Consider the following 20750-nt stretch of genomic DNA (forward strand, 5'->3'; position numbering starts at 1 on the left):
GCCCACAGGACATCCAATTAAAGATGTTCAATAGGCATTTGAGTCTGAAGTTCAGCAGAGAGGTTAGGGTTAGATACCTGAATGTAAGAATCATTATCATAGAAATGATCGTTGAATCCATGGGAACTGATGAGATTGGCAAAGGAAATAGTAGGAGGAGAAGAGAAGAAGGACCAAGAGAGAGCCCTATGGGACACCTACAGTTAGCAGGCTGACCTGGATGAAGATCCGGCAAAGGAGACTGAGAAGAAATGGTCAGACAGGAGGATAAACAGGATTTAATTATAATATCTATGCTGCTACTTCTCAAATCTACCCTATACCTATCACCACCTCGCTAATAACCTTCAGGCTTACATCTCCAATTGCCTCTCAGACATCTTCAACTGGATGTCCAATAAATTAACTCAACGTGTCCAAAACAAAATTCATTATCTTTCCCCCTAAACTTTCCCACTCTCCAGACTTCCCCATTACAGTTGGAGGTACTGCCATCCTCCCAAGTCACCCAGGCTTGCAACCTTAGCTCCTCACCATCTCTCACCTTACACATCCCACCTGTTGCCAAAGCTTGTCAATTTTACCTTCAGTTTTCTCTCCCCTGATACTCACACCACTGTGAGGATCAGGCCTTCATCACCTCATGTCTGGACTATTGCAATAGCCTTCTGGTAAATCAGCCTGCCTTAAGTCTCTCCCCACTCCCCTCCATCCTCCATTCAGTCACCAAAGTGATTTTCATAAAGTGAAGATCTGACCACACCACTCCCCTACTCAACAAACTCTTATGGCTCCCCACCACCTCCAAGATCAAAAGCAAAATCCTCTAGTTGGCATCCAAAGCCCTACCTAGACTCAAACCCCACCCCAAATTTTCCAATCTTTTTTACCTCCTGTTTCCCCACTCTCTCATCCAGTGACCAGTGACACTGGTCTTCTTGCTATTGCTCACACAAGACACTCCATCTCTCAACTATTTTTTTTTTCTGATAGTTCTTAATGTTCTCCTTATCTCTGCCTTCTGGCTGCCTTCAGGTCCCATCTAAAATTCCATCTTCTACAGGAAGCCTTTCCTAACCCTTCTTAATTCTAGTGCCTTCTCGCTGTAAATTATTTCCTATCTATCCTTTATACAGCTTGTTTGTACATATTTGTTTGTTGTCTTCTCCTTTAGACTGTGAGCTTCTTGAGGGCAGGGCCTGTCTCTTACCTCTTTTTGTATCTCTAGCACTTAATACACAGCATAGCTCATAATAGACATCTAATAAATGTTTATTAACTCACTGACTAAGCAAGAAAGAGTGGTACCACAACAGCTAGAGAAAATAATTCAATGAATAGGCAGGCTTCTTTAAGAAGTAAGTCATCGTCTGGCCCCTTTAATTAAAAAAAAAATCAAACTGGGAGAGGAAGACCCTCAGGGTTGCTGATCAAAAGAGAAAGAGTTACTTTGACATTCACTCTGAGCCAGGAGGGCCCAAAATATAGCCGTTAAGTGGGACTTGGGCAGGGATCTATTGTGATCCAATCTCTGAGCTCCAGAGTAAGACGGGTTAAAGGTTTGGTTTTTGAGAAAAAGGAAAGAAAGAAAGGAAAGAAAAGAAAGAAAAGGAAGGAAGGAAATCCAAAGAAAGTCAGTAAACCCCAAGTTAAGAGGTCAGCTTCTAGCCATCAAAATTTACCTTATTTTGGAGAGGAAAAGGAGAAGGAAAGGGAGAGGGAGAGGATGAGCTGAGTGTAAGGGTTATGGGATTTAAAGATCTTCCATGCCCCATTGGACTTGCTGATGTAGCAGGAAGGGGCGGAGCAAGAGGAAGCGGAAGCCAAACTAGAGTTCCTGCGGTGGCTGGCGGTGGTGGCGATGGCGGCAGCAGAGGCAGTGGCAGCGCGAAGCCCTTTTTGAGTTAGCCAGAATTTCTGCTAAGGACTCCTGCTGAGGACTGCCAGGGGCCGGAGCTGCTGGGAGCGCGCTTCCCGGACGCTGGGTGGTTTCTGTGAGTGGGGAGAGGAGGACCTTTGCCTGAGGTAGCCTGTTCTGTTTTAAAGGCTTGAAAATGTGGGTGCTTTCTACTTTATCTACCGGTGCCAATGTCATAACTACTCTGATAGCTTTCACTTTCTGGTTTTGGGACTCAGTCTTTTGGTATCTTAATAAATTTTCTAGTTTATTCCCCCATATGGCAAGCATGATGTATTTTGTGATGGATAATTATATCAGCATCTCTGTAATCTCCATAGGCATTGTGAATATGGCATTGCTGATACATTTGGCGACGAGGATGGGATCACAAAATGTCAGGCCTCTATTTGGAAGCAGTGGGGCTTTAGAAGGAGAAATGGCTATTCCAGGATGGGAGGATTTGCCTTATTCCTCTCTAGCCAGAGAATGGGCTAAAAGCACAGGGCCCTGTGAAAACTGGGAACCAAGGCTAAAAGAGGGAGAACCTGGAGATTTGGAAAGATGTTTGAAAGCAATACCCATAGAACCAGGCAAAGAACTGGCAGGAGTGTGCAGGAGAGGCTGGGTGCTGCTAACAAGTTATCGCCTTATGTGTAAAAGTAGGGATAAGCTGCTGAAGGAAAGAGCTCAGATGGCTAGGGAGTCAGCTGGTTTGCCTGAGGATTCTTCTGTGTCACAGCACTCAGAAGACCAAACTGGAGGGACTCATGTGGTCCAGGAGCAAGCTACTGTTCATGTAGCTAAAAGGAAGCAAAAAACTAGCAGAACTAATGTGCATGCAGCTTTTGTACAGGCTGGGCAGAGTTGCCCTGACAGCTTCCAGGAGAATGTGTGTGAGGAGAATGGAGCAAGGTTAGATGAGGAGTCTTCTAATGTAGAAGCTCTCCCCATACGAAGAAGAAGACAGGAGAACCACCGAGGCAAAACAGAGTCCAGGGAGATAATTGAGGATTTCACTCAACAGGAGATCACTGGTATATTGAGTAGATTTATCCAAAGAATGGGGGAGTCTTTAATGTCTTGGATAGTAAGAATCACTGATAAAGGCGCCGGAGGAATAACACTGGACAATGAGGACTGTTTAAAATTCATAAGTATCAGTCAGAATCCTTTTGTACACCAGGCTTTTAGGGATCACCATATGCAAGGAGGAAACAACAAAACTAATCTTCTAGCTTTAGCTGCAGAAGGATGCAAAAAGCAATATCCAACTGAATCTATGTGGCCTAGGGGAGACAGACCCTGGTACTCACTTAGAGACTGTATGAGAAAACTAAAGGAGGAGGTAATGAAAACTGCTATCCTGATTGGAAATGCAAATGCATATTATGATACCCCCCTAGGAGTTCCTCATAGAAATATCATAGTGAAGACGGCTCCTCCTGCATATAAGCACCTAATTCTGACTCTATTAATTGGAGAAATAGGGCACCCTCTTTTAGAGGTGCTGGATAAGATTTCACAATTAAGCGATTTAGGGGAATGGGAAAAAGACAAAAGAGAAGAGTAAACAGCCAGAGGATTCAGAGACAAAATAGACCCACAAGAAGGGAACTGTTTACTGCTCTATTAAGAGCTGGGGTGGACTTTAGAAGAATAGATGGTATTCCAACTGAAGAGCTGAAATCATGAATAAAAACTGCACAGGACAAAAAGTAAATTATAACAGATTAAAAAATATATATATATATATAATAAAATTTAAAAATAAATAAAAATGTTTAGTCCTCTCTGAAGCTTTGCTCTCAATTTCAAAGGTTAGCTATCTTTTGTATCCATATCTGGCTCTCCTCTCTGTTTCTGAATAGGCTCTCCATTTTAAGTTACCACTTCTCTGTATCTGGGTCTGCCTAGAGTGTTTGTCTCTGTTACCTCAACTGTGCCTTTGAGTCTCTCAAGCTGATTCTTCAAATGATAGACAGGCTGCTTCCTTCTGGACAAGTATCTCTACTGGTTGATTTGAGGATAAAGAGAGAAAATTTGGGGGTGGCCAGGTAGCACAGTGAGTAAGAGCACCGGCCCCAGAGTCGGGATGACCTGGGATCTAATCTGGGCTCAGATACTTAGCACCCACCCAGAAACACCTGGCCATGTAACCTTGAGCAAGTTACTTAACCCCAATTGCTTAAAAAAAAAAAAGAGAGAGAGAGAGAAAATTTCCTATTCCTTGCCAAGAGGTATTCTTTCCCCAACTACTAGTTCTTTCTTCAACTGCTATCAAATGTCAAACTCCTCCAAGGCTTAAGTCCCTGAATGAGTATTGCCAGTTTTGTTCATGCAATTTAATGGCATTACTCCCTTCTGACTTGGAGAGATGTGTTCCTATCTTGTGAAGGCTAATAGGATGTTAACACTTTATTAACACATTAATACCTCATAATCTGATGATATCTGGGCATTATATCATCTGAAATTGAGTAAGGGGAAGGAATCAATCAAAAAAGTCTCCTATTATCTAGTGTTCCAGATATAGTCTGCCATGCTCTGAAAAGAATGAAGGGAGATGCTTTCTCATAACTTCTCTTTGGGAATAAACTTGATCATTATAATTTCATAGCGCAGTTTCAATCATGCTGTTATGGTTTTTTTTTCTTTCCATTTACATTGTTGAAGCCATTGTATATATTGTTTTCCTGGTTTTGCTTCACTTTGCATCAGTTCATATGTCTTCTAATGCTTTTCTGTATTCATCACATTCATTGTTTCTCACAGTCATTAACATTCCCTGACATTCATGCACCACAATTTATTTAGCCATTCCCTAATTAAATGGCATCTCCTTTATTTCTTTACCATTACAAAACATATCATATAGTAGCAATTTTGTGATAACAAAACTCTGTAGACAAAGTAGGTGCCCATCAACTGAAAAATGGCTAAATAAATTGTAGTATATAAATGTAGTATATTGTTGCTGTTGTTCAGTCATTTTCAGTCATGTTTAATTCTTCATGAATCAGAAACCCCTTTGGGGGTTTTCTTGGAAGAGCTATTAGAATAGTTTTGCCATTTCCTTCTCCAATTTGTTTTACAAATGAGGAAACAGGCTAACAGGGCTAAGTGACTTGCCCAGGGTCACACAGCTAATGTCTGAAGCTGGATTTGAACTCAGGTCTTCCTGATTTGAGGCCCAGAACTCTACCTATTACACTTAACTGCCTCTAATATTGCAATGTCAAAAAAAAAAATGGTAAATAGGAAGGAGTCCATGATATTTAGAAAGACTTATATTAACTGATTCAGGAAAATTAATTCTAATGCTATCATTTGATTTATTAATATTAAAATGTAATATTCCCTCTTCAAAACCACCACATTTTAGAAAGATATTCTAGCTAAGGAATGTGATCATATTCTAGCCCTTCCCAAGGCCTGCACTGGGCCTCTCTGTTTACCCCATGAGCACAGAAGCCAGCCTGAGTTCATCCTCACTACCTAGAAGTGACCTTTATGCACGTGTTTTCTAATCAAAGTTGGGGGTAACCTGGTCTACAAAAGGGAAACTAAGTCAGGGAGATCCTGATTGAGGTGATTTTCCTTGTCCAGACTGCTAGAGACTACTGAATCTCAGCTAACTACCTGCTTCCCCCAACTCCCACTGATTATGTAATAGGGAGAAGTTGAGTTCTTAACCCACCTCCCCATTAAATGCCTACCAATCAGGTTTGCCTTTCACTTGTCAGGGGAAGTCTCAATGATGTACTATTAGAAGGAAAAGACCTGGGTTTAAAGGACGCAGTGACTCTTATTTGGTGTCTAATCTTGGAGAGAGGTCAATGACTTCAATTTTTTGGTGATTGCTGGCTTTGCTGATAAATTGACTTCTTATACTTGGAACTTTGTCCCTTAGAATTCCACTCTTGACACAGTGCAGAGCAAAGTAAGCCAAACAAAGAGAACAATCTACAAAATCACCAAAATAATGTAAAGGAAAATACCCCTGAAAGACATTTGAATTTTGTGACCAATCTTGACTGTACAAAACTCGCAGTGAAACATACCCCCATAGCTCTTGGCAGGTGCAGAGGTGTTGGGTTGTTCAGCCTAATTATACATCTTTATTACAATTCAGCTTTTAATGGGGAGAGGGAGAGGAGGTATGTGTGTCAGTGTGATAGTAATGGCAATTAAAGATTCCCCTGTATTGGCTTGGTTTTCAAATTGATTGTGTTAAAACCCAGAGCTTGTTAATCCCACCTGTGGGATGGACTTGTTGATGTGAAAAGAAAGTGCTGAACTGGGAGGAGCTGGTGACGTAGATTTGGAGAGACACAAGAGAGAGGCAGAAGACCTTGGAAGCAGCACCTCGTGGAGAAAGAGAGAGACTAAGAGAATTGCTGGTGGCCGCTTTGAATTGCCCTGGACTTTTGAGACCTGCCCCCTGAGCTGCCAAGGACTGAGGAGACATGGCTGTTTTGCTGGTACTTTGTCTGTCTGTTTTGATGTTGTTTTGCCAGATTTGTCCACTGGTGAAAGACAGTCCTTTTGTTGAAGAAGTCCTGGAACCTGGCTGTTCGCTAAGAAGCCCTGAGACTGTCCTGCAGATAGAGAGTGAATACTGTCCACTGGTGAAGGACAGTGCTGTTGTTGCAGGGGTCTGGGAACCTTTCTGTTGGTTCAGAAGCCCTGAAGAAGGATTTTCTTGTTGTATGTTTACAGAAATCCTGGGAGAGGGCTTTGCTAATGTGTTCAGGGGTTCTAGGACTGTTCTACAGACAGAGGATGAATTCATGAAGGGACTGGCAATGTATCTTATGGCCTTGCTAAGCCTTGTCTCCCCAGGAACTAAGATTGCTGAGAACTTGCCTCGTGTTAAGATAAAGAAAAGACCTCCATTTGGGTATTAAGTGTTCAGCTTAAACTTGATGTAACTCTGGGGTAGATTCAATTGTGATCCAGGGGTGGGGAACTTTTGACCTTTTTGTGTTCTGGGGTTGAACAAATGAATGTAGTTTACTTATGTTTGGAAACTAATCTCCATTTGAGAAGAGGGACTTTGTGATGGACTAAATGAAGGTACAGCCTAGGGGTGGAGAGGTATTTAGAACCGGGAATTTGTAATTGATTGAATGATTGGAAGGTTCTGGGGTGGGGTAGTACTTGGAGATTATTTAATCACTCTTAGTAAATGCTGTATTTTGAATGATGTCATGTTTTGACCTTCTCTCTTCTTGGTTTGTCACTGAATAAAATGGAGAGCACCTATGCTGGTATTTTGAACCTTCGGAAGTTGCCTTTCCTTGGTGTTACAGTACAGTCAGTAGAAAGTGATACTATTGTAAAGAAAAAAAATAAAAATTTCAATGCAAAAAAAAAGAAAAAAGGGGAGGACCAAAAGTGGGATAGAAGTGGAGAGAAGAAGGACTTGCTTATATTAAATATATATCCTATGTGGTTGGCTATATAGAATGATGAATACATGGAAAACTGTAATATATGGGATTGGAACTATTTCCCTGCAATTTCAGATTTGTATAGAGGGCAACCTGTCTCAGGTTACAGGAGATGGTTTCTAGTAATAAACTTACCAGCAACAGAGACAAAAAGAGAAAGAGAGAGAAGGAGAGAACCTAAGAAATACAAAAACACAAAACAATACTCAGTCCTACATGACCCCTTCAGTTTCTACAATGTTGGAGTCAAATTAAGGAGAAAATAGTAAGTCATAGGATTTGTAAAGATCTATGTTACATTATTGAATATTAACATAAGAACTTAACAATTTATCCTTTCTTAGAAGGGTTCATTCAAATGTGTTAAAAAAAAATTAAGGATGGGCTATCACAAAATTTGTAAACAAAGTTTTCAGGAGAGAAGTGATATCATTGATCTTGGCAGATGTCTTAAAACCAGAATTATAAATAGCCAGACCCAGGGGAAAGAAGCATTAGAAGAGTAGCAAAGTAGTAAATAAAATCATCCTTAATTAGCAAATTCAAATTTAACAAACATCCATTATGTGTGATGGACTCAGGCACCTCTCAAGGAGCCAGGGCACAGATCCAACTCCATGGGAGATGCCCTAGTTCAAGGATTTTCCTGGTCAACACAGAAGGTTCCATTCTAGGCACTCAGTAATACAAAGAGAGAAACAGCAACAGTCCCTGGGCTCCAAAAGCATACATTCCACTGCAGGAGATAGGATGTGTACACACACTGGGGTATGATAAGACAGAGGCAGAGAAGGAATCAAAAGCATTCAAGGAAAATGTGAAAGGGGAAAAAAAAATCAATTTCAACTGGTAGGATCAAGGAAATTCAGCAAAGCACAGGAAAAAAAAACTAAGAAAAAGAAAGCTTGAGCAGGAAATTAAAAAACATTCCTGATTCTTCTTTATCTATTCATTTAGGTCCTCTTTGAGCATATTACCTTAGTACTGAGGAGAACCTTGGAAAATATTTGGAAAGGGCGATGGAAAAGAGACAGTGCTTTAGACTAGTTTAGAAAAGACATTCAATGAAGCCAGCCTGTGCTTGAGAGCCTCAGCGGCTTTTCAATACAACCATCCAGCAATTTACAGAGACTAACTCAGAGCTCTCTGCTGTGTCTGCTACAGGGAAAAAAGTAAAAGCTGTGGAATTACTTGGGCATTGAGGATTACCTTTAAAAGAGGAAACTAGATGGTTTGGAGAAGCAAGACACAAGGTATCCCTATAATAACAGAATGAGGATCTAACACCATTTTAAGAAAGAGCAAATTGGACCAGAAAAAAAGACAAGGGATGAAAGAGATAACAGAAGGCCTGGTGTCTATAAAAAGTAAGTCCTTTTTTGACTGTACATTCTACAAAGGAGATATTTCTAGAGTAGCCCAAAGATAATGAAAAAAACAGGTCCCAAGGGCCTTCCTACTAAAAGAGATAGGTGCTGTTATATCATCCCCATTTTACTGATAAGGAAACCATTGCAGACAAAGATTTAATGGCTTGCCCTGGGTCACGATTCTTGAAGCCAGATTGGAATTCTGATCTTTCTGACTATGGTCAGGGCTCTATCTACTGTACCATCAAGCTGTGTCTCCTTTTAAAGTCCACCTGAAGCACCAGAACTTGAGGCCTCTCTGAATTCTTCCCACTTGCTATTCCTCCTCTCCCTCCCATTACTTGATCTTAACTTTGTTTTTACTTCTATACAGTACAAGTTAGCTCCTTGAGGGTATGTCTAAAGAAGGGTGATTAGGATTGTGAGTGTCCTGGAGACCAGCCATAGGGATATTAAAAGAACAATGATCTTTGGAATTTGAAATCTCTAGTATAAAAAGTTAATCGCAAGTGAAAAGCCAAGAAAAATAAGGCTAATCTCTCTGCCTGTGCCCCTTTCCATATTTCCAGTTTCTCCCAAGGGCTTACTTCTTTGATCACCCTGTATACTAGAATGTTCTTATAGGGTTCTACTAGACAATACCAATAACTAGCACAGGAAACAGATGGAATATTGCAGTATATTCACTCACAGGGTGACATACCCACCAGCAGTTGATTGAAATATATGTCTAATAATCAGGCAGGTAACATTTATATATTCTGTTCTCCAAAGTGTAGAGAGAATAGGGAAAGAAAAGGTGTGCTTCTTGCTGAGCCATTAGACCAGAGAACACTGAGGACTTTCTGGGGGAAAGGTACAAAAGAGGATGCTTATCACTTGTTTGGGATAAAAGATTGGGTCCTTGTTAGCAAAGCCATTTACACTATACCAAAGAAAACAATACATTTTTTATCAGTCAGTCAACAACCATTTGTTAATCAGTTAGGATAAAGAGAGGAGGACACTCCCTTGAACTATCAAAATCCTGTTGCCAAACAGTTATTAGGAAGAAGGAAACTACTGAAAGGGAAGTTTGCTTTAAGCTGTTCCCTGCAATATGTGCTGAGACATCATATAGCAAGAACAACAAATATTGAACAAAATAGAGTCAGTTCTGTCAGCTGTTAATAGATCACTTTTAGCTCTTAAAAGAGTCCTCTTTGAATAATTCCCCTCTCTCTGTAGTCTTCAGTCTTCCAATTCATCAGCTCCTTTCCTGTTGCCCATAAATATTCCCAGATCTCCCTCATACTTACAAAGCCTTTATTCAGAATTGGTCCAGCCATTTTAGAAAGCAATATGGAACTATGTTTAAAAAGAGTAGCTAAAATGTTCAATTCCTTTGACCCAGGGATTCGAATTTTGAGGCATAGACCTCAAAGAGGTCAGATAGTCTGTATAAAGGTCCCATAATCCTGTCAGCATTTTTTTTTTGTGATAGCAAAGAACTGGAATCGAAGTAGATGCCCATCAACTAGGGAACAGCTTAAACAAACTGTACTACATAAATATAACAAAATTTTACTGTGCCACAAGAAATGTTGGCTATAGACAAGACAGAAAAGCATGAGGAGATTTGGATGAACTGATGTAAAGTAAACAGAATTAGGAAAAAAATATATCCAGTGACAATAACAATGTAAATAAAACACCAACAACAATAAAAATTGAACCCTGTAATTATAATGAGCAAGTTTGGCCCCAGTGAAAGGAGTGCAGAAGTGGGGAATAGTTGGGGTGGAACTTTGGAAGTGCTATCAGATTTTGTTGCTCTGCTGCTTGATTTTGCTGATGTGTCTTTTATTTTGTTTCTTTCATTCTTTTTTATTTTTTGTTACAAGGCTTGATTCTCAAGGAGAAGAGAGGGATACATTTGGAAATGAATGTGATATAGAAGCAAAATATATCAGTAATTAAGAAAAAAATTTTTTCACTTGCCATTACTACTTCCACAAGCAGTTATGCTATATATTTCTTCCCTTTTACTATCAAACTCCCAGAATAAGCTATCTGTATCCATTGCCTCCACCTCCACTTTCCACTCATGTCTTAACCCTTTACCATTTGGGTTCTAACCCCTTCAACTTAAGGAAAATGGCTGTCTCCAAGGTTACTAAGGATCTCTTAACTGCTAAATCCAATGACCTTTTGTCAGTCCTCATCATCCTTCTAGGCCTCCCTGCAGCTTTTGATGTTACTGCTAACCTCCCCCTGGACACTATCCTTGAAATTTTGTCATTCTCTCCTATTTCTCTTCTCACTTGTCTGACCACTCCTCTCCCTTTGCCTGGTTCTCTCCACACAAAAACAAAAAAAAAACTGGAACTCCCAGGTTCTCTCCTAGGTCCTCTTTTCTCTCTACTCTGTTTCTCCCTCTCTGTCTCTCTATTTTCTCTTTCTGTCTTTCCCTGTCTCTCTAATTCTCTCTGTATGTCTTGTCTCTGTCTCTTTTTCTCCTTTGTCCCATTTTATCAGCTCCCGTGAGTTCACTTATCTCTATGCAAATGCTCCCAAAGCTACATATCTAGTCGTTTTCCCTCTACTGAGTTTTAGTCCTGTATCTCCAACTTACTGGGGGACATGTCTTCTTGGATGTCCCATATGTATCTCAAATTTAACATATCCAAAACAAAAATCATTATCATCCTCTCTAAACTCCCTCCTGCTAATAATACTCAATACTTTACTCTCCCCAACCCTCCATACCCAATTAGCTACCTTCTCAATTCTACCTCCACAAATATCCCTCTTACTCATTCTCTTCTCTCCAATGACACAATCACCACCCTCATTCAGGCCTTTCATCACTACTCACCTGGAGTATTCCAATAATCTTATAATTAGCCTCCTAACTTCAGTATCTCTTTTCCCCAATTTATTTTCCATACAGGGGACAAACTTATATTCCTAAAGTGCTCCTAAAGAGCACTCTCATGCTCAAGAAAATTCAGTGACTCCCCATTGTCTCTACAATGAACTCCAAAGTTCTCTGGCATCACCCTATCTTTCCAGAGCGACATTATAATCCCCCTTATACACTTTATATTTCAGCCAAATTGGCATACTTGCTGTTCCCCATACATGATATTCCACTTTCTATTTATATCCCGTCACATTTGCCATCCCCCATGCCTGGAATGTTCTCTCCCTCCTCACCTACACCACGCTGACTTTTCAGTTTCCTTCAAAACACAGCTCAGGTGCCACACTTTATAGGAAGCCTTTCTTGATTCCCACCTCCTCCCCCCACTACACCCAAGGTACTAGTGCTCCCCACACACACACAATCACTTTGTATTCATTTTGTATGTAATCTGAATGTATTTATCTGTGTACTGGTTGTTTTTCCCCCCAATGGAAATTAAGTTCTGTGAAGGCAATGTTAGTTTCATTTTTGTCTTTGTATTTCCCATGCCTAGCATAGTGCCTGGCATATAGTAAGTGATCATTCAATGCTAGCTGAATTGAATTGGATTTGAGTTGATCACGAGAGAGTACATAGCTATCCTCAATGACTTCAAGTTAATGATTTAGATGAACTACATCCCAGGGTGCTGAAAGCATTATTGAAGAGCTGCTACCAAAGATCTTGGGAAAACCCTAAAAACTAGATTAGTGTCATAGGATGGGAGAAGTTCCCAATCTCCAGAGAAAAAAAGAAAATGAGTCCTGGAGCCACTCTGCCTGTGAGCTTGACTTTGATTCCTGGAAAATTTTTAGAAATATTATTGAAAGGTTGGTTTATTTAGAAAGGGAAGTGGTATTAACTAAGAGCCAGCATTATTTCATCAAAGAAAGATCACTCTACACCAAGGCACTTCTGGTAGGCCTGTGAATTAGGAAACAACTTAGAGTTATATTTTAAAAATCATTAAACTATCAAATACTCTTTGATATGATACACGCTTGATATTACTACAATGCATATAACTTTATATGTCTTGTAAATATCTTAAATTCAGCATATCCAAAAGAGAATTCAGTGACCCCACCCATGCAAAACTTCCTGTTACTGTTGAAGGCACCTCCATCCTTGGAGTCACCCAAGTTTACATCCTAAATGTCATCCTCCATTTCTCTCTCTCTCCCCCCCCCCCCCCCACCCCCCCTCCCCTCCCTCCCTTTCCTTCTCTCTCCCTCCTCCCCCCTCCCCATTCCTTTCCCTTTCCTCCTCCTTCTCCTCCTTCTTCTTTTCTTCTTCTCTCTCTCCTCCCTCTCCTTTCCTTCCCTTTCTTTCTCTTTGTCTCCTTCCCCTCCCCCTCTCTCTCTTCCTTTTCCCCTCCCTGTTTCTCTTTTCCTCTCCCTCTCCTCCTTCTCTCTCTCTATGTTCCCCCCTCCTCCCCACCTCATGTACAATCAGTTATCAAATTGTGCTTACTTTAACTTCATAACACTTCTCATATATAGATCCTATATAATGTAAACCTTACAGAACCTGGATGGGAGAGAGCCTCACACCTTTCTTGTTTACTTTCCTCTACTAATAAATTTCTTTCTAAAACTACTTCAGATTTTGGGATTTATTCTCCTGAACAACAAGTTCCACTTTGGACTTACTGAGTTTAACTCTGCACCACTCAATCAAGCAGCTAAATCTGATTTTCTTTCAGTCATCAGCCTCTACAATGCAAAAGCTTCCCTGGCTGTTAACCATTATCATTCTAGGGATACCACAGCTGCCACCTCTCAGGCCTTTGGACTTTTCAGAACTCACAGGTTTGCTGCCAGTCCCAGACATGTTCAGCATGGAATACTCAACCTAAAATCAGTAACTACAAACACAGAAAGGTCAAAGGGACTCCCAGATAATAAACCCACTCCCTAAACAGAATAATACTGGTGTATAGGTAAGTATTATCCTTCCTCACTTCTCCCTAGAATGATTACCAGGAGAGTCAAGGCTGAGAGATCACCGGCTCTAAGCTGCCTCTTAACAAATACAGTGCCTTGTTCCTCTGTCTTTATAACAGGATAGGAGAAATGGGAAGACAGGGAGGGACAATAAATGAGGAACCACATAGTCTCTTTCATACTATGTTAAAACAAGTTCTTAAAACAAGTTAAAACAAGGGATCACAATATGGCCCTAAACAGCCCCAAAGCTCCCCAGTGGTTGACTAGAGAATCAAGCAAAAAAATATTTGTGCGTATTCCATGAAATGGCATCTGTTACACTCATAGGAATTGGTGCAGAGTAAAGAGAAGTAAACAGCAAATTATCATTTCCACATTGACTATGATTACATAAAGAGAAGCAAAATGAAAGGTAGCAGAATTCTGAAAAATGCAATGAGCAACCATGACTACCCAAGTATTGATGATAAAGCATACCTCCTGCCTCTTGGTAGGAAGGCCATAGGACCTTAGATTTAGAGATGACAGAGACAGGTAATACACAGAAGAGATGGGATTTGGATTCAGGTCCAGTGACTTTAGTTTCATGGGAGAAGTTCAGCAGTCCTCACTGTACCATGCTTTGGTGGAGTATGCATGTGGAATAATGCATATTTTTTAGGCATGGTTTCAGGGAGTGGGAAAGAAGGGAAAGGGAATAACGGGCATTTATATAGACCTGTTACCTGCCAGGCACTGTGCTAAGTTACAAGGCAAGTGCTGTTATTATTCTCATTTTATAGTTAAAAAAACTGAGACAAACAGAGGTCAATTGACTTGCCCTGGGTCCCGCAACTAGTAAGTGTTTGAGGTCAGATTTTAACTCAGGTAGATAGGATTCCTGACTCTAGGCCTGGCTCTCTATCTACTGTGCCACCCACCTGCCTTATGAAGGAATTTGGAGAATGATTAAGTGTAATACCAAGTTTAGACCAGACACTCCATCCACTGGACCACCCACCTAGCTGGAAAATGGGCAAGAGAGGTGCCCAAGAGATCAATAAATATATGTGGAAATGGAACGAATTTGTCAACATTTCTCTAATATTTTCAGTATCACTGACAAGAGGATTACCTCATTCCCACTCTTACATCTCAGTTTCCTAATACTTTTCAAAGTAGAAATGGTACTTAGGAAGACAAAGTATATATTGAGAAAATTCATGCTGGAGGTAAAGCTGCCTTGAGCATTAAGGACTCACTTTACAAGATACTAAAGAGGAGGTAGGGTGAAGAAATATGGATTATATTAATAAAAGGCCTTTCCTAAGCATTTGCTATGTGCTAAAATACTATACTAAGCATGGGAAATACAAAAACAAAAGCAAAGATAGTCCCTGCCCTCAATGAGTTTGCATTCTAAAAGGGAGAGACTTACATGTATGTCACTTCAGTGGTCACTTTGGTTTGGAAAATTATAGGAATGGTAAGTGGAATGGTAGGCGGCTAAGTTGTCAGGTACCCAGGTACATAGAGCTCAGGGCTTAAAGTCAGGAAGATCTGAGTTCAAATGAAGCCTCAGTCACTTACTAGCTGTAGCACCTACCAGTCAGGGTTATTGTCAGGATCAAATGAGACAAGAATTTAAAGTACTTAGCACAGTACCTTTTTACCTGTCACTTAGTGAATGTTCAATATATGCTTGTTTTCTTCTTTCCTTTCCAGTACCAATGGAAATATTGATTTTATTATGTTTTGTTGAATGTAACTGACTATGAGCTGACCTTGCCAGATCCCAGAGCTGCGAATTGCCTGAGGACAATCAAACCTAGTTAAAAGAGGACTACAGAAACCAGTTAAAACAAAGAAAAGGGGGGGGGGGGGGGGGGAAGGTGCAGACCATTCAGACCAGATGTTACCATTCTCTAGCCTTCTCTATGGACTTTCGGTTGTTATACAACTTGTAACAGCTTCTCAAGGCTGTGCCTCCCAAGAGACTCCCTCCCTGTTGAAATGTATTTCACCCTGCCTCTCCACACACACCCCCACCCTCCCCACCTCCCCAGTCCTTAGACACTCCAGTGCCCCAAATTGCAATTTCCTGGCCTCCATTAAATATCCTAGTTTTTGCTACTTTGGTAGTCTTTATTTCAGGTTGATAGTTTCCAGTCCTGGGAAGAGGGGAGGAAGAGAGAGGCAGAGAAGATGTTCAGCTGCCAAGCAGCTGGTAAGGAAAAAAAGTGAAGCCTGGAGAGGGTCAGCTTGATACAGCAGGCTGAACTTGAGGTATTCACAAATCCAGACCTCAGGGCCTCCAGACTGGCAGTCTGGAGCTGAGCTCTCCCTAGAGTTCTCTAGGATATATAGTCCCAAAAGGCAATCAAGCGAGCATTGGCAGTACCAGCCCACATACCTAATTCCTAATCTTGATCAAATGTTTACATATTGACAGGATCTTTAATCAAAATATGAGAAGGGACCAGGCAAACTTTGATAAATAATTCTCTATAACAAACCACATTTTTATAGTCACACAATTGACTGAAAAGTACAGAGAAAACAAAATCCCACTGTTTATTTTCTGTCAATTAACAACAACAAAAAAAAAAGTGACAAAAGAACAAAACAGAGCCTTGAAGGCATTCCACCAACAAAGAGTCTCTCATGGGTATGTTAATATCATAGATTTCTTGACAAATTCAAACTCAGAGATAAATCTGTTCATTGACTTTTTGATTAATAATATCCAGTGAGACATAAAACAAGGAGATATATGCCTGTATGTATGTCTGCCATGATCATGAAGGATGTCTTTGCCAAAGCCCAAATAGAAGACGGATTCTTTATGCAGAGTAATATCCACTAAATGCTCTCTGGCTCATGAATGATACTGTGCTGATTATATCAAGGCCCACAGCTCTGCAAGGCTTCCTCAGCAAGGTCCATAATTATTCCAAGGAGATTGGCTTGACAATTCAAACAAGAAAGAAAAAAACCCAACCAGATACAATATGCCTATTGTCTAGACTATAACATGCAGCTGAATGACCAGTCCTTCAAGTCATACATCATTATACATAATTGGGACAGGAACTACAGATGGATTTTGAGTTGTCTCTAGACTCAAATAGGGGGAAGAAAGTTATGTTATTGTTTTTATCTTTTGTTTTTAAAGAGGAAAAAAGTCAGAACAACTGGCAATGGTCCAGAGGGGCAAGAAAGTGGATAAATTTGGAAAATCATGCAGTACTTTTAATGACCAAAATGCTTCTTTTGAGCAAAATCTCATTTCAGCACCAATGTCTGAATGGTTGCGGATTTTAACCTTAGAGTTATTAAAATTGCTAGTTGCCCAAAAAGGCAGTGCCAAGATGCATGGTAGGTACAAATAATAATAACTGATATTTAAAAGTGCTTTAAGGTTTGTAAAGTACCTTGTATATATCATCTCATTTGAGTCTTACAACAACCCTGCAAGGTGGAGGCTATTCATATTATTATCCTTATTTTATAGGTGAGGAAACTGAGATGGTGAGAAGGGAAGTGATCTAACCTCATACAAATGGTACCTAATGAAACCAGGTCTTCTGTTCTTCAAGGCTTCTATTCAGTGAACAACATCACCTCTCCAATACACTGCACCATATTTATTTCCATTGGTGTTTTGTTGTTCAGTTGTTTTTCAGTTGTCTAACTCTTCATGACCTCATTTGGGATTTTCTTGGCAAAAATACTGGAGTGGTTTGTCATTCCCTTCTCCAGTTCATTTTACAGATGAGGAGACTGAGGTGAACAGTGTTAAGTGATTTGCCCAGGGTCATACAGCTAGTAAGTTGTAGCGCCAATGCAATATTTACAGCGCCCACGACCACAATAAAGACCATGACTATAAGTATTGCATGACATTCAATCACAAAATATGCCCAACTCTCCAGATAGAGGATAGAACTGAAACATTTATTTAGACACCAGAAAACCGAATCCCCAAACCAGTAAGCTGATTCCATCATAGTACTAAAGATATTCAGAAGCCATAATAACACTGAGAGCCATACCATCCTTTAACCTTTCCACAAACCAATATAAGATCAATATTTACTTACAAAACTCTCTATCTCCTTGCCTGAGCTCCTCTGTCCCCCACCATCTGGCTAGTTCTGAACCAGCTTCCTGTGGGCTCTGCTCTACCCTTCAGCAAACTCCTCCCACCACAGGCTCCATGTGACTATATTCAGCCTATCGGGGCAGAGTTTATCTTCACAGCAGGAAAGCTTCCTGTGGGCTCTGCTCCACCCTTTAGCAAATTCCCTCCATCACAGGTTCCATGTGATTACATTCAGCCTATTAGGGGGCAGAGTTTACTTTCAAAGCAGGAGACCCCCCTCTAGGTCTATTAAGGGGCAGGGAAGATCTTCAGATTCCCATTCCCATTACATAAGTGTCTGAGGACAGATCTGAACTCAGGAAGATGAGTCTTCCTAACTCCAGGCTGGGTGCTCTACCCACTGCACCACCTACCTACCCCCTTTCTATTGATGACCAAGGCTCAAGAAGTAGCATAAGGAATAGCATTTTAAAAGTGTGATTGGATAAGAGGTGGGTAGATCATGAGGCAAAAGTAATGAGGAAACATATGGGCAGCCTGAGAGCTCCATAGGTACCCTTGAAATGTGAACACACCAAGAGGAAAATTTCCTACGTGCTCAGTGCATCCATCGTGAAGAATCTACAGAAAAGCGTGGACAAGAATCACACAGAGTAGGAAGGTATGAACAAGTTGTGATCTGCACCAATGGAAGGAATACCTAAACTGATGAGATCACAGATTTATTGAAGTATCAAGGTATAATTTTTATTACTGTTATTATTTTAGTTATTACTTTCATGGGGTTGTTATAAGGAAAACGCTCTATAAACCACACCTTGCTACATAACGCCTATTACTTTCTCATTTTAATTCTTAGTTCCATAATAATATCTTTTGAACTATTTTTCTTCCAAGAAGTCTAAAGCATTTCCTAGTAATTTTCTTATATTGTAAAAATCAAATAAATAGAAGTAAGTTTTATTATTCCCACTTGACATATGTGGAAACTGGAACATAGAGAGAATAATAGGTCCAAGTTCATAAACAGCTGATGTTAAGACAAGTAACTGGACTCTTCTAATATGCCTATTTTTGTGTTCTGTATCTGTGGGATTAGTCTTTACTTTCTTTTGTCCTGGTTTTCATTTAAGACTGGAGGCACAACCATCAAAACATCAACTGATAATGAGGAGGATTTGGAAAACCTATAGGGCCCACAAGAAGAAAAAAAAGAGAAATCACAAGGAAGGAGAATAGTTTGTGGGTAGATTTACCCCGGGCAGAACTAAATGGTACTGAATCATCCCCAGCAATAACAAAAGGGCAAACTGGGACATTGAAAGGACTACTTCCCTTCCAGATGAATTCACAAAATTTATGCCCTGGTTACCATCTGAAAAATGCTAGTTGTATGCTATGTGTGCCTTTGTGGTTTATGACCTAGTTGTCAATTCAGACCTGTCTTCACATTCTATGTCATTCTCAACATCAGTTTTTAATGGGCAAAAACTGAATAGGTTATTGGCTAAATTGTGCGATTTTAGGGTCAAAGGGAAGTATTCCTTTTGTCCGTCAAATACAGGCTCTTTACCTATTTATACTTGAAATGCTTCATTCCTCTAGGCAAGGGTTCTTAACCTGGGTTCTGGAAATTTAAAAAATATATATTTTTTTGGTAACTGTACTTCAATGTAATTGACTTCCTTTGTAATCCTATGTATTTTATTTTGTGCATTGTAAAACCAGATCTATCAAAGCATCTGCCAAAGAAATCTGTGACCAAAAAAAGGCTGATGATCCCTTGTTCTAGGGCAAACCAAACAAGGATTTTGCCCTCTTAAAATCACTGGATCAAAAGAATTGAAATCACAAGGTGATGTCTTGACTTGCATGTGAATTGGATTTAAGTGAGGCAGTTGCACAAAGTTGTCAGCCTCACTCTCTCTTCCACAGTCATCAGAGTTCAGTGTCAAGACAAAAGTCAAGATGACTGGAGATGGTTGGGGATGTAGTGGATGACCTTGGCATCTTCAATGTCTGACTATGCTCTAAGCATTCCACAACACCTGCTTCAGCTGCCTTCATGGCCACTGGAATGAATTATTCTCATAAACCTATTTTACCAGGGAAGTCTTCACGTGCTTGGGGTAGACATCTTCTTAAATCAATGACAGGTTTGAGGGCTGCTGGTTACCCTCAACCTGATTGAGGGGTATAGGGGGTATTCAGAGAGGACTAGCACCTCTGGTGGGAGGCCTTTTCAGGAATGCTTATCCACCATTGATGTTGACCTTTCACCCAATTCTCACCTGTTGAACCAAGAAACTGTAGCATATGAAGTAGTCATACCCTGGCAAAACCATCTTCCCAGACAGGCCAAACCAAGCCTTGGATGTAGAGTTTGGGGTCCTTCTTCCCCCCCAAATGACAAAAAATTAGATGGAACCTGATAATATCTTCTTTAGACCATATCTCTCTTGTTCTTAAACTATACCCTGTCCTGGCCCATCTCAGCTTTGGACAATGACTATGAACTTATTTATTTACTCCTTCTACCAAGACCTTTAGATTTATTTATCCTGGTTCATTCCCAGCAGATGTTTTATTTGTTCATGATTCAGACTATGCCCTTTCCCCCCAGGAAGCTTCTCTCCCTTTGGCCCTTTTAATTACCTTTATTCATTTTAAGGGGACAAGTGTCTGATAGTTTTGTTTTACTTTATAAAACAAAACAAACTACCTCCTGAAACTTAGGAATGCAAAGCTGCCTACTGTGCTACCTGTCCTGCCTATGTCCTCCATGTGGGAATTTCCAGCTGCAAAACTATGCCACAGTATAGTATTCCAGCAATAGTGAGAGCAGACCTCTTAGAATCCAGGCTACCCCCAAGACTAGCAGAACCTTTGCATCCCAGAAGGAAGAAAAAGAAATAAGGGGGGAAAAAGACTTCTGAAACAATTGGTATCAGCTTCTCCAGGATTCCAGAAGCAAGGTGGAGTCCTCACCGTTTTACTACATTCTTTCATTCATCCAATAAACATTTCTTAAGCACCTACTCCAAACT

The 20750-nt window shown here is 40.4% G+C and overlaps 1 long non-coding RNA gene across 1 annotated transcript in view; it reads right to left on the minus strand.

Annotated features, from left to right (window-relative positions):
- LOC138155818 (uncharacterized) overlaps positions 1 to 17757 on the minus strand; it is a 95221-nt gene extending 77464 nt beyond the window's left edge. Inside the window, exon 1 of the long non-coding RNA XR_011167000.1 lies at positions 17702 to 17757. This is a non-coding gene — a long non-coding RNA (uncharacterized lncRNA). The remainder of the gene's footprint in view (positions 1 to 17701) is intronic.
- Positions 17758 to 20750: the final 2993 nt, after the last annotated feature.

The sequence above is a fragment of the Petaurus breviceps genome, unplaced genomic scaffold (genome assembly GCF_028583685.1).
Source record: "Petaurus breviceps papuanus isolate PSGF00001 unplaced genomic scaffold, PetGlider_PUasm1.0 98, whole genome shotgun sequence".
In the NCBI taxonomy this organism is placed as follows: Eukaryota; Metazoa; Chordata; class Mammalia; order Diprotodontia; family Petauridae; genus Petaurus; species Petaurus breviceps.